Genomic DNA, 10882 nt, shown 5'->3' on the forward strand with positions numbered 1-10882 from the left:
GTGAGCCATGGAATCGAGGGTGAAATACTCACGTGGATTAAAAACTGGCTGGAGCATAGGAAACAGAGAGTGGGAGTAAATGGACAATACTCAGACTGGAAGAGCGTCACCAGTGGGGTGCCGCAGGGCTCGGTGCTTGGATCCGTGCTCTTCAACATCTTTATAAATGATCTGGACATTAATATGACGAATGAGGTGATTAAATTTGCGGACAATTTGAAATTATTCAGAGTAGTGAAGACACAGGGGGATTGCGAAGATCTGCAATGTGACATAATCAAGCTCGAGAAATGGGCATCGACATGGCAAATGAGGTTCCACGTGGATAAGTATAAAATGATGCATGTCGATAACAAAAATCTCATGCACGAATACAGGATATCCGGGGCAGTACTTGGAGAGACTTCACAGGAAAGAGACTTGGGAGTTCTGATCGACAAGTCGATGAAGCCGTTTGCGCAATACGCGGCAGTGGTGAAAAGGACAAACAGAATGCTAGGAATGATAAAGAAAGGGGATCATGAATAGATTGGAGAAGGTTATCATGCCGCTGTACTGGGCCATGGTGTGCCCTCACCTGGAGTACTGCGTCCAGCACTGGTCGCCGAACATGAAGGAGGACACGGTAATACTCGAAAGGATCCAGAGAAGAGCGACTAGAATGGTTAAGGGGCTGGAGGAGTTGTCACACAGTGAGAGATTGGAGAAACTGGACCTCTTCTCCCTTTAAAAGAGGAGACAGAGGGGATATGATCAAAACATTCAAAATACTGAAGGGAATAGACTTAGTAGATAAAGACAGATTGTTCACCCTCTCCAAGGTAGGGAGAATGAGGGCACTCTCTAAAGTTGAAAGGGGATAGATTCCGTACAAACGTAAGGAAGTTCTTCTTCACCCAAAGAGATGTAGAAAACTGGAAATCTCTTCTGGAGTCTGTTATAGGGGAAAACACCCTCCAGGGATCCAAGACAAAGCTGGACATATGCAGGTGAGGCTGGACTCATTTAGAGCACTGGTCTTTGACCTGGGTACCGCCGCATGAATGGACTGCTAGGCACAATGGACCACTGGTCAGACCCCAACAGTGGCAATTCTTATGTTCTTATTGTATTTCTAAGCAGGTTTGTTGATGAGGTGCTTGTTTCTTTTGTGGAGTCTTGGTTGCCTCGCATCTTGGGTTTGCTGAGCTCTGCTGGCCCGGTTGTTGTAGAATGACTGTATCAGGTGGGCCCCCGCCATGATCGTGAGGACAGGGCTAAACCCCGGGCAGTTTTGGCCAGATTCTACAACTATGCCATCAAAGTGAGGCTTTTGGATTTATACAAGATATCAAGATCCCTGGATTACTCTGGCTCACGGATCCTGTTATTTCAAGACTTTTCTCAGCATGTGGCTGAACAGTGGAGGGTTATGACACCATTGTGCCCTCAGCTCTTTGATAAGGGGATTAAATTTAACTTACAATACCCTGCTAAGGTTCGGGTGACTCACAATAATCACACCTTTACAGCAACAAAGCCTGAGGAACTGTGGCGCTTCTTGAACAACCTCCATCCTCTTCTGACGTGGACTTATATCTAACCTATTTGGGAGCAGAGCTCTTGTGCTTGAGGCATGCATTAGTGTTACCTGGGAGCCCCGGCTTATGACTCTATGGGGGTATTTTATTTTCCTCTACCTGGTGTTCTAATGTAGGGCAAAGAATTGGGAAAGTCCCGGTGCTTTTTATTGGCTATTCAACAAGCAAAGGTGATTCAAGGTATTCCTTATACAGGTCGGGAATATAAAGTCTCTGCGTATGCAGATGATATTTAGCTTCATTTGAGAAATCCTGAAACTACCATTCCACATTTATTGGATTTGATTGATAAATTTGGGAAATTTTCAGGTTATAAAATAAATTGGAGGAAGTCAGAGATTCTTCCGTTAAATGTTCATTGTCAAAAAGGTTTATTTGATTCATTCCCCTTTCTGTGGAAGGAAGAGGGCATTGAATATTTAGGTATTTGGATTCATAAAACATTGGAATAATAATAATTTATTTCTTATATACCACCAAAGCCAATAGTAGTTTGAGGCGGTTTACAACAAAGAAGGGCTGGACAATCAGCGAATGATACAATCAGAGGATATGGTACAATCAGAGCAAAAATAGGAACAATCAGCGAATGGTAAAACAGAGCAAAAGATAGGTACAACAAAGAGGGGCTAGACAATCTGTGTATGGTTAGAACCAAGAAGAAAGTAATGTGAAGGGTACAGTTCGAGATGAAGACGATGAAGGTTAATGAAAAATCTTTGACAAAGGTCACAAAAATGTGTGAGCAATGGAATCCTTTACATCTGTCCAAACAGTTAAAATGATGATTTTGCCTGTAGTTTGTTTCCAAATAGGTATGTTGCCATTCTATTTTCCAGGGTCATTTTACAAGAAATTAAATAGCGTTTTAACTAAATTTATTTGGCTGGGCAAAGCAGCGAGAATTGCCTTAGTATCTCTACAAAAACCAATTGCGGAGAGTGGGGTAAATTTTCCTAATTTTTATAGGTATCATCAATCCTATATTATGCGTCAAGGTATGTACTGGATCCTCCCAGAGCTCATGGAAAATCTTCCAGATTGGTTGTGGCTAGAAAGGCAACTCATGTCTCCTTTGAGATTATGACACTACTAAATAAGACTCCTAAGATAGAGTAGTTAAATAAGTTATATGTCTAGCTTGAAAAATGTATAATTAATTAAATTTCACATACACTCAGAATTATGTAATTCGACCAAGAGCTGAGGATCCTATAGCCGAACCCACCGCCCCATCACTGTGTATGAATTTTGTGAAAAAAGTGTTAATAAATGTGCTATTCAAAAAATAAGTAAAACTTGTTTTCAATGGCAAAAAAGAGGGGAAGAAAATTCCCCACTTAGCTTTTGAAAGTTTTCAAACAGGTCCTGACATGGACCATGTTTCGAAGTTATTTTTCAAGGAACCCAGAGTTAAATCTGAACAACTCAAATGCCAAAGAACTGGTAATAGTGTAATTAGGGCGAATAATCTTGTATTCTGTTGATAAAAAACATAAATGTCACTCGATCATAATTGTGCAACAATCTAAAGGAAATTTCTATGTTAAATCATTATAAAGCAAGCAAAAAACAAAACACAAACTGCAGACTATGTACAAGATGCAGGCGTTGTTTATTGAATCAGTAAAAATTACAGTGAATATATAACCTTATTGCCAACCAAGGGACCCGACACGGTCCGTGTTTCGGATAATACGCCTTCCTCAGGGGTCCATGGTGGTTAAGGTATGAAACAAAGCGCCTGTGTGTGCCAAACGTTAAAGAATATATACACACCGCAATAGCATATATATATATATATATACACACACATACACACACAGTAAAACCTTGGTTTGCGAGCATAATTTGTTCCAGAAGCATGCTTGTAATCCAAAGCACTCGTATATCATAGTGAATTTCCCCATAGGAAATAATGGAAACTCTGATTCAATACTTTAATACAAAATACTATAAGTACTTGGATTGCAAGACCTCGCTCATTTAGAACAGTCACTACACTCCCAGAGCATCAGAGAAAGAAGAACCATTGACTCTGTTGTGATAATGTGATGCGTGTATACTGTATGTACTTGTACTGCCGGACTTTGCTTGTTTAGAACAATCACTACACTCTTGCAGTGTCAGAGAGAGAAGAACCATCGGCTCAGTTGTGATGTGTGTATACTGTATGTACTTGTATTACAAGACATTGCTTGCATATCAAGTTAAAATTTAATCAAATGTTTTGCTTGTCTTGCAAAACACTTGCAAACCAAGTTACTTGCAATCCAAGGCTTTACTGTATCTCCAAGTCCATGTGGCAGGCACCAGGACTTTCCCAAGTCTTCGCCCTATATTATATCCGCTATAATAAAACCCTTAGCGCGCATGCGTACTTCAATTGCTATGGTGCCGTGCCCCCGCATGCGCAGTAGGAGCCTGTGGCGATTTGCCACGACACATGCGGCGGTTTCCCCAGTGGCAGTTTGAGACGTGTGCGGCAGTTTCCCCAGCTGAAAAAGGAGCCAGCTTAATAATGAGCCTGCGGCGGTTTCCCTTATTGCTACAACGAGTCTGCGGCGGGTCCTGGCACAGCTGTTTCAGAAAACACGCAAGACTTATCAGATAAGAACAGGGAAGGGGTGCTGCTGGACAGGTGGGAGGTAAAAGGAAGGGAGAAGAGCTACTGCTGGACAGGGGGAGCAGGGAAGGGATGCTGCTGGACAGGGGGGAAAGACAGAAAGAAAGAAATGCCTAAAAGTCTACACATCTATTCTAGCACCCGTTAATGTAACAGGCTAAAAAACTTTCTTCATAGGGGACATACATACACACACACACAAATTGGAAAAGGTACATAGAAATGGGATCAAAATGATAAAAAGGATGGAACAAGTCCCCTATGAAGAAAGGTTAAGAAGGCTAGAGCTTTTCTGCTTGGTGAAAAGAGATTCAATATAAGATGAAAAGGTCTATGAGTGAAGTACAATAGGTATAAATCACTTGTTTATGCTTTCCAGAAGAACAAGGCCTAGGAGACTCAAAATGAGTAAAAGTAATAAATTGGAGAAAACATTTCTTTACTCAAAACATAAACAAACTCTAGAACTTGCCAGAGAATGTGGTTAAAAAAAAATAGTTAAAAAAAATTAAACATTCCATAAATCATTAATAACTTGGATTTGGGGAAAATCTACTACTTATTTCCTGTGATAAGCAGAATGAAATCTATTTTAATCTTTTGAGATCCCGAGAAGTATCTGTGACCAGGATTGGCCACTGCTGGAAACAGGATACTTTCAGTCTGTCCCCGTACAGCAAAGCCTGTGCTCTTTGGAGAGGACAGGATAGAAAATGAAATAAATAAATATAACCATAGACTTGTTTACAAGCATAAAAAACAACCAGTGGCAAAAACAAGAACAATCAAGTAAACTGAAAGATGAAATGCTATTACATGCCCTTTTCCTCCTATACCATAACAGTAATTCATTCTGATGATACCCAAAGAACTACCGTGCTTCCCCCCAAATAAGACACTGTCATATATTAATTTGGGGGCCAAAAAACACACTAAGGCTTAATTTGGGGGGATGCCTTTTTTTTGTGTGTACAATGATTATCTCACCCCATCCCCTTGTGCAGCATCTTTCACTCCGTCCCATCCCCCCCACCCATGCAGCAATTTCATTGTGTTGCATTAGATCTAAACCAGTGGTCTCAAACTCATGGCCCGGGGGGCCACATGCAGCCCACCAGGTACTATTTTGTGGCCCACGGTCTATACTAGTGCTGCACGCTATTTGCAGCATCCTCCGGCTTCCCCTCTGGTCTCCCGCTCTTACCTTCAGATAATTACCGCAGCCTGCAGAGAGAATTGTCGGTGCTGTAGTGATCCTTGCAAGCTGCCATCATCTTCAGCAGCACGTTCCCTCTGCTGCGATCCTGCCCTTGACATCAGAGGAGGGGCGGGACCTCGGCAGAGGGAACATGTTGTGGAGGCCGATAGTGGCCTGTAAGGAACGCTATAGCACCGGAGATCCTTTCTGCAGGCTGCGATAATTAGCTGAAACTAAGGCCGGGAGGCCAGGGGGGGAAGCTGGAGAACACTGCAAAGTAGGGGGAACATGCAGGCCTTCAGGGGGGTGGGGTAAGATTTATAAACTATAAAGAGTTTTACCTCATGCAAAGCAGTGTTCCCGCTAAGCTGCGTTGACGTGCGCACGCGCACAAAATATTACCTCGCAGCGCACAAGTTTCTCGTCGCAGCGCACACAGTGTAGAGCACAGTTCTTCAACCGCCGGTCCGCAAACAAAATCTTGCCGGTCCACGAAGGATTCGGTCCCCGCCGCAACGAAAGGCCGGCGTCAGCTGACTTGCAACTTCCTGTTGCAGTCGCTGTGCCGGGACTCCTGCCTTCGCCGGGACTCCTGCCTTCCACCGCGTTTGCCTCCTGCCTTGTCTCCGCACCTCCAGACCAGCAGCGGCAGCTGTGTATGCTTTTAACTTCGGCACAGAGCTGCCCCTAATCAATAGTTTAGCGCGGTTTCATAAGGCAGCCTCGGGGCCTTTGCTAGGCCGGCCCACATCGCATCATCGAAGCGGGCCGGCTATCAAAGGCCCCGAGGCTGCCTCATGAAACCGCGCTAAACTATTGATTAGGGGCAGCTCTGTGCCGAAGTTAAAAGCATACAGAGCTGCCGCTGCTGGTCTGAACTCTTGGGCCGCTGAAGGAGGGCAAAAAGCAGCTGTCCTGGAGGTTTCCCTTCCTCTCGCCTTTACAGGTTCCTTTTTTCCACCTTTTTTTTTTCCTTCAAACGGCAACGGGCCCCAGCATCGACATCAATCAAGTAAGTTCCACTGTCAATCAAGCGGTTCTGCTCGGCCAAAGCTTCCCCTGTGACATGAGCCACCCTCAGGGGAAAGAAAGTGACCCACAAAGGTGAGGGGAAGGGGGGCAGATGATGGAAGTTGGGGGGGGGGGAGAGAGAGAGAGAAGGGGCAGATGATGGAATGGAGGAGATGAGAGAGAGAGAGAAGGGGACAGATGATGGAAGTGAGAAGAAGGGAGAGAGAGCAGAAGGCAGATGGATGTCAGTTGAGAAGGGAGAGCAGATGCTGAATGGAAGTGGGGAAAGAACACATACTGGATGGAAGGAGGAGATAAATAAAGGGGGAAGAAAATAGTAAGATAATGGAGGGGTGAGGGAAAGGGGTGACAAGCTGTGTGTAGACACAGTGAAAAGAGGGAAACGGGACTAAATAGTAAGAAAGAATTTAATTTAGATGGAGGCAGAAAATAGAGAAGGAAGACCAGAGAAGAAAAGGGAAGAGAGAGCAGAGAATGATCAGATCTGAGTGGAGGAAATGAGAAGAGAGATATGCTAAAAACCACAGGGGGGAGGGAAGGATAGAGATGCCAGACCATGAGGGGAACAGAAGGAAGATGATGGATGCTAGACCAAATTGGGGGGTGGGGGGGGGGCAGGAGGAGAGATGGCAGGGAAAGACAGACAGTGAATGGAAGGGGCAGATGCTGGACTGAAGAGACAGAGAAGGTTATCATGCTGCTGTACCGGGCCATGGTACGCCCTCACCTGGAGTACTGCGTCCAGCACTGGTACTTTAAGAAGGACACGGTACTACTCGAAAGGATCCAGAGAAGAGCAACTAAAATGGTTAAGGGGCTGGAGGAGTTGCCGTACAGCGAAAGATTAGAGAAACTGGGCCTCTTCTCCCTTGAGCAGAGGAGATTGAGAGGGGACATGATAGAAACATTCAAGGTACTGAAGGGAATAGACTTAGTAGCTAAGGCAGGGAGAACGAGAGGGCACTCTCTAAAGTTGAAAGGGGATAGATTCCATACAAACGTAAGGAAGTTCTGTGGTAGAAAGCAACATATTTATTTGGCTCATAACTTGCTGGCGCCCGATATTTTTAGCTCACAGTGAAAAAAGTTTGCTCACAACACCCGCCCGCTTAGAGGGAACACTGATGCAAAGTTGTCATTTCTTTAATAAGACATTAACTATTTTTTCTGTGGCCCTCCAAGTACCTACAAATCCAAAATGTGGCCCTGCAAAGGGTTTGAGTTTGAGACCACTGATCTAAACATTGTTCTTGTATGCCACATCTTCCCTATGAAAGAGTTTTAAATGGTTAACAAATAAACAAATTACAGATCATCCTTAAACAAACTGAATTTCAGATGTCATAACATTTCTGAAATTAAAAAAAAAGTCTTGAGATCTTTGTGGAACAGATAATACATGGGCTTTTCTGAGGCAACTACAATACCAAACAACTCCAAAGGATAAGCCACTTACTTGCCTGTTTACTGTAATGTAAGGCTGTGCTGAAGTGTGTCTGACAACTTTTAAGAAAGACTGTTACACTCAGTGTTTGGAGTGTTGCATTTGGGGCTAGAAATCCCAGGACTTCTGCAGTGGGTGATCTTCACTAATTTGGGGGCATTATACAGATTATACAAAGCCATCCCCCCCTGTGCAGCAGAACCCTGACCCCACCACCCATTCCCCTACGCTGCATCTTTCCATCTCTCCCTCCCATCCCCCCCATGCAACAGAACTCAACAATGCTGACATACCTCCATTCCAAACAACAGCGTCAGCAGCACTGAACAGCTTGCTTCGCAGCCTTCCCTGTGCCACGTCACCGATGACATCATCAGTGATGCAGCAGAGGGATGGGAAGTCCCCGGCAGGAAGGCTGCAAAGCAGCCTGTTCAGTGCTACCACCGCTGCTGTTTGCAACGGACGTATGTCAGCAGGGTTCTGCTGCGCAGGATGGTAAGGAGGGATGGAAAGTTGCTGTGCAAGGGGATGGGCGATAGGAAAGGAAAGATGCTGCTGCCAGCAAATCAGGGAGTGTCAGGGACATTTGAGTGGGGCTTCGGGGATTGATCCAACTAGGGCTTATTTCTGGGGTAGGGCTTATATTAGGATCTACCCCAAAAATCATGCTAGGGCTTATTTTCAGGGAAACACAATAGCACTAGATTATGTTGTACACTACTTTTTTTAACAAAAACATACTAAAGTGCATACTTACTTGGGGAACATGACCCTGGTTATAGACTTCACTTTCTCAGTAGCGATTGCTTTAAGAGCCCATAAACCCTAACTTAAAATACGTAAGCTAATTTATCTTTGAATATAAATGTATTCACTCATCTTTCTAGAAAACTATTGGTTTATTAACAGAATTCACATTTCAGTAGACACCGTAGACCCGTTATTTACCATTATTACAACAAACAACCAAATTCTATCTTGTCACTTCCATCCTCCGCTTTAAAACAATTTTTATTCTGGTCCCTATATTATCCAGTTTTTCTCAGGATTACAAACAACTTTTTTTTAATTGCCTATGTCTAACAACAGCCAGGGTACATTTCACCCAAGGTGGTTCAAGCAGCATCAATTCATACCAACGGCAGACAAACTAGAGCAGGGGTGCCCAATAGGTTGATTGCAATCAACCAGTAGATCGCCAGAGTAAAGTGAGTCGATGGGCTCCGTGATAAACTCACTTTGCCTTGACGATCTACCAGCCGATCAGCCTTCCTCTCCCAGATGTCAATTCTGCCGTCAGAGAGGAAGTTTGGGCCAGCCAATCGCTGCCTGGCTGGGCGGAACTTCCTCTCCGACGGCAGAATTGATGTCGGGGAGAGGAATGCTGGTCGGCCCGACGCAGGGAAGCAGAGAGAGAGCTTGGGGCAGCAGCAGCGGCTTTGGGGCCTGTTCCCCGATGGCGGCGGCAGTGGCTTGGGGGAGGGCAGGAGAAAGAAAGAAAGGGGGAAGGCAAGGAGAGAGAAGGAAAGAAGCGAAACAGAAAAAAAGAAAGGGAGACAGGGAAAAAGAAAGGGCAGGGAGAGAGGAAGAAAAAGTTGGGGGAGGGAATGAGGTCTAGAGGAGTGAAAGCATACAGGCTGAAAGAAGGGAAGAAAGATTGGATGCACAGTCAGAAGAAGAAAGTGCAACCAGAGACTCATGAAATCACCAAACAAGGTAGGAAAAATGATTTTATTTTTAATTTAGTGATCAAAATGTGTCTGAATTTATATCTGCTGCCTATATTTTGCACTATGGCCCTCCTTTTACTAAACCACAATAGCGTTTTTTAGCGCAGGGAGCCTATGAGCATCGAGAGCAGCGCTGGGCATTCAGCACAGCTCCCTGTGCTAAAAACTGCTACTGTGGTTTAGTAAAAAGGGAGGGGGTATATTTGTCTATTTTTGTATGGTTGTTACTGAGGTGACATTGCATAGAGTCATCTGCCTTGACCTCTTTGAAAAAAACCAGGAATAGGAATAATTAACATTTTCTCAGCGTACAGTGTGCTTTGTGTTTTTAAAATTTTTTTATTGTTGGTAGATCATTTTGATTTGGTCATTTTAAAAGTAGCTCGCAAGCCCCAAAAGTGTGGGCACCCCTGAACTAGAGAATTGTTCACCAAGTTATTTTCTTCCCCATGGGCACAGAAAAGCTTTCGTGAACCAGGCCTTAAATGAACTTTGAACATACTCGTGTTCTTCACATTTAGCAACTTGACTGACCCTTAAACGAAGAACTCACCTATGATCTCTCTCTCTCTTGTCCCTAAAATAAATGTTTTCAGCTACTCATCAGGATGGGGGGGACAAACGTTGGACCACTAGACTCCTATTCTGGCCAATAATGTCGGGAAAGGCACATCAGTAAACACAGAATACGAAACCTTTCCTAACATGCAATCTGACAGCAGGTATACTTCGTCCTCAGCGGACTGCCAAATAATGACAAGGCCGTTCTCAGCCTAGCAGGAGACTCGCTCCTGAGACAGAAAGGTTACATCTCGATCCAGAAGCAAGCGAGGAAATAGAGAACCGACACTACGCTCCAGGCCCTCGACCTCATCACTTCGCATTGGGAGTCCGGAAGAAATTTTTATAGGGTAGAGAACTCGGGGGACGGGCGTACTGAATGCCCCCCCCAGGGCCACTCCCTCACCTGCTCTTCTCCTTCTCCCACTCCGGGACCGGCTACAAGCACCGCACAGACTGAGGACGCACTGGGCAGCGGGAGGAAGCTGGCAAGGGCACGCGCCGACGTCTCGCGCTCAAGTCTGCCTTCAGCGTGCCCGCAACAGCAAACAGCTACAGCTACCGGCCTCTTCCACGTCCTCCTACAACGTGGCATTCAAAACCCCGCCCCCACCCCCGCATAAGGCGTGCGGTCTTGCTCTTTGGCATCTTCTGTCGCTCGTGCGCATGTTCTAGAAGTGCCCTTAGCGTGAAGGGAAAGGGGAAGCTATA

General features: G+C 44.9%; 1 protein-coding gene across 8 annotated transcripts in view; it reads right to left on the reverse strand.

Moving 5' to 3' along the window:
- Positions 1 to 10851, reverse strand: part of SEC31A (SEC31 homolog A, COPII coat complex component) — a 240037-nt gene extending 229186 nt beyond the window's left edge. For 5 of the 8 annotated variants that reach the window (XM_033962592.1, XM_033962607.1, XM_033962616.1 and 2 more), the window contains exon 1: positions 10578 to 10850. The gene's annotated coding sequence lies outside the window, so the exon portion shown is untranslated. Of the gene's footprint in view, positions 1 to 10163; positions 10462 to 10577 lie in introns of those variants that run through there. The other 3 variants (XR_004541033.1, XR_004541032.1, XM_033962597.1) reach the window with 2 other exon arrangements.
- Positions 10852 to 10882: the final 31 nt, after the last annotated feature.

The sequence above is a fragment of the Geotrypetes seraphini genome, chromosome 1 (genome assembly GCF_902459505.1).
Source record: "Geotrypetes seraphini chromosome 1, aGeoSer1.1, whole genome shotgun sequence".
In the NCBI taxonomy this organism is placed as follows: Eukaryota; Metazoa; Chordata; class Amphibia; order Gymnophiona; family Dermophiidae; genus Geotrypetes; species Geotrypetes seraphini.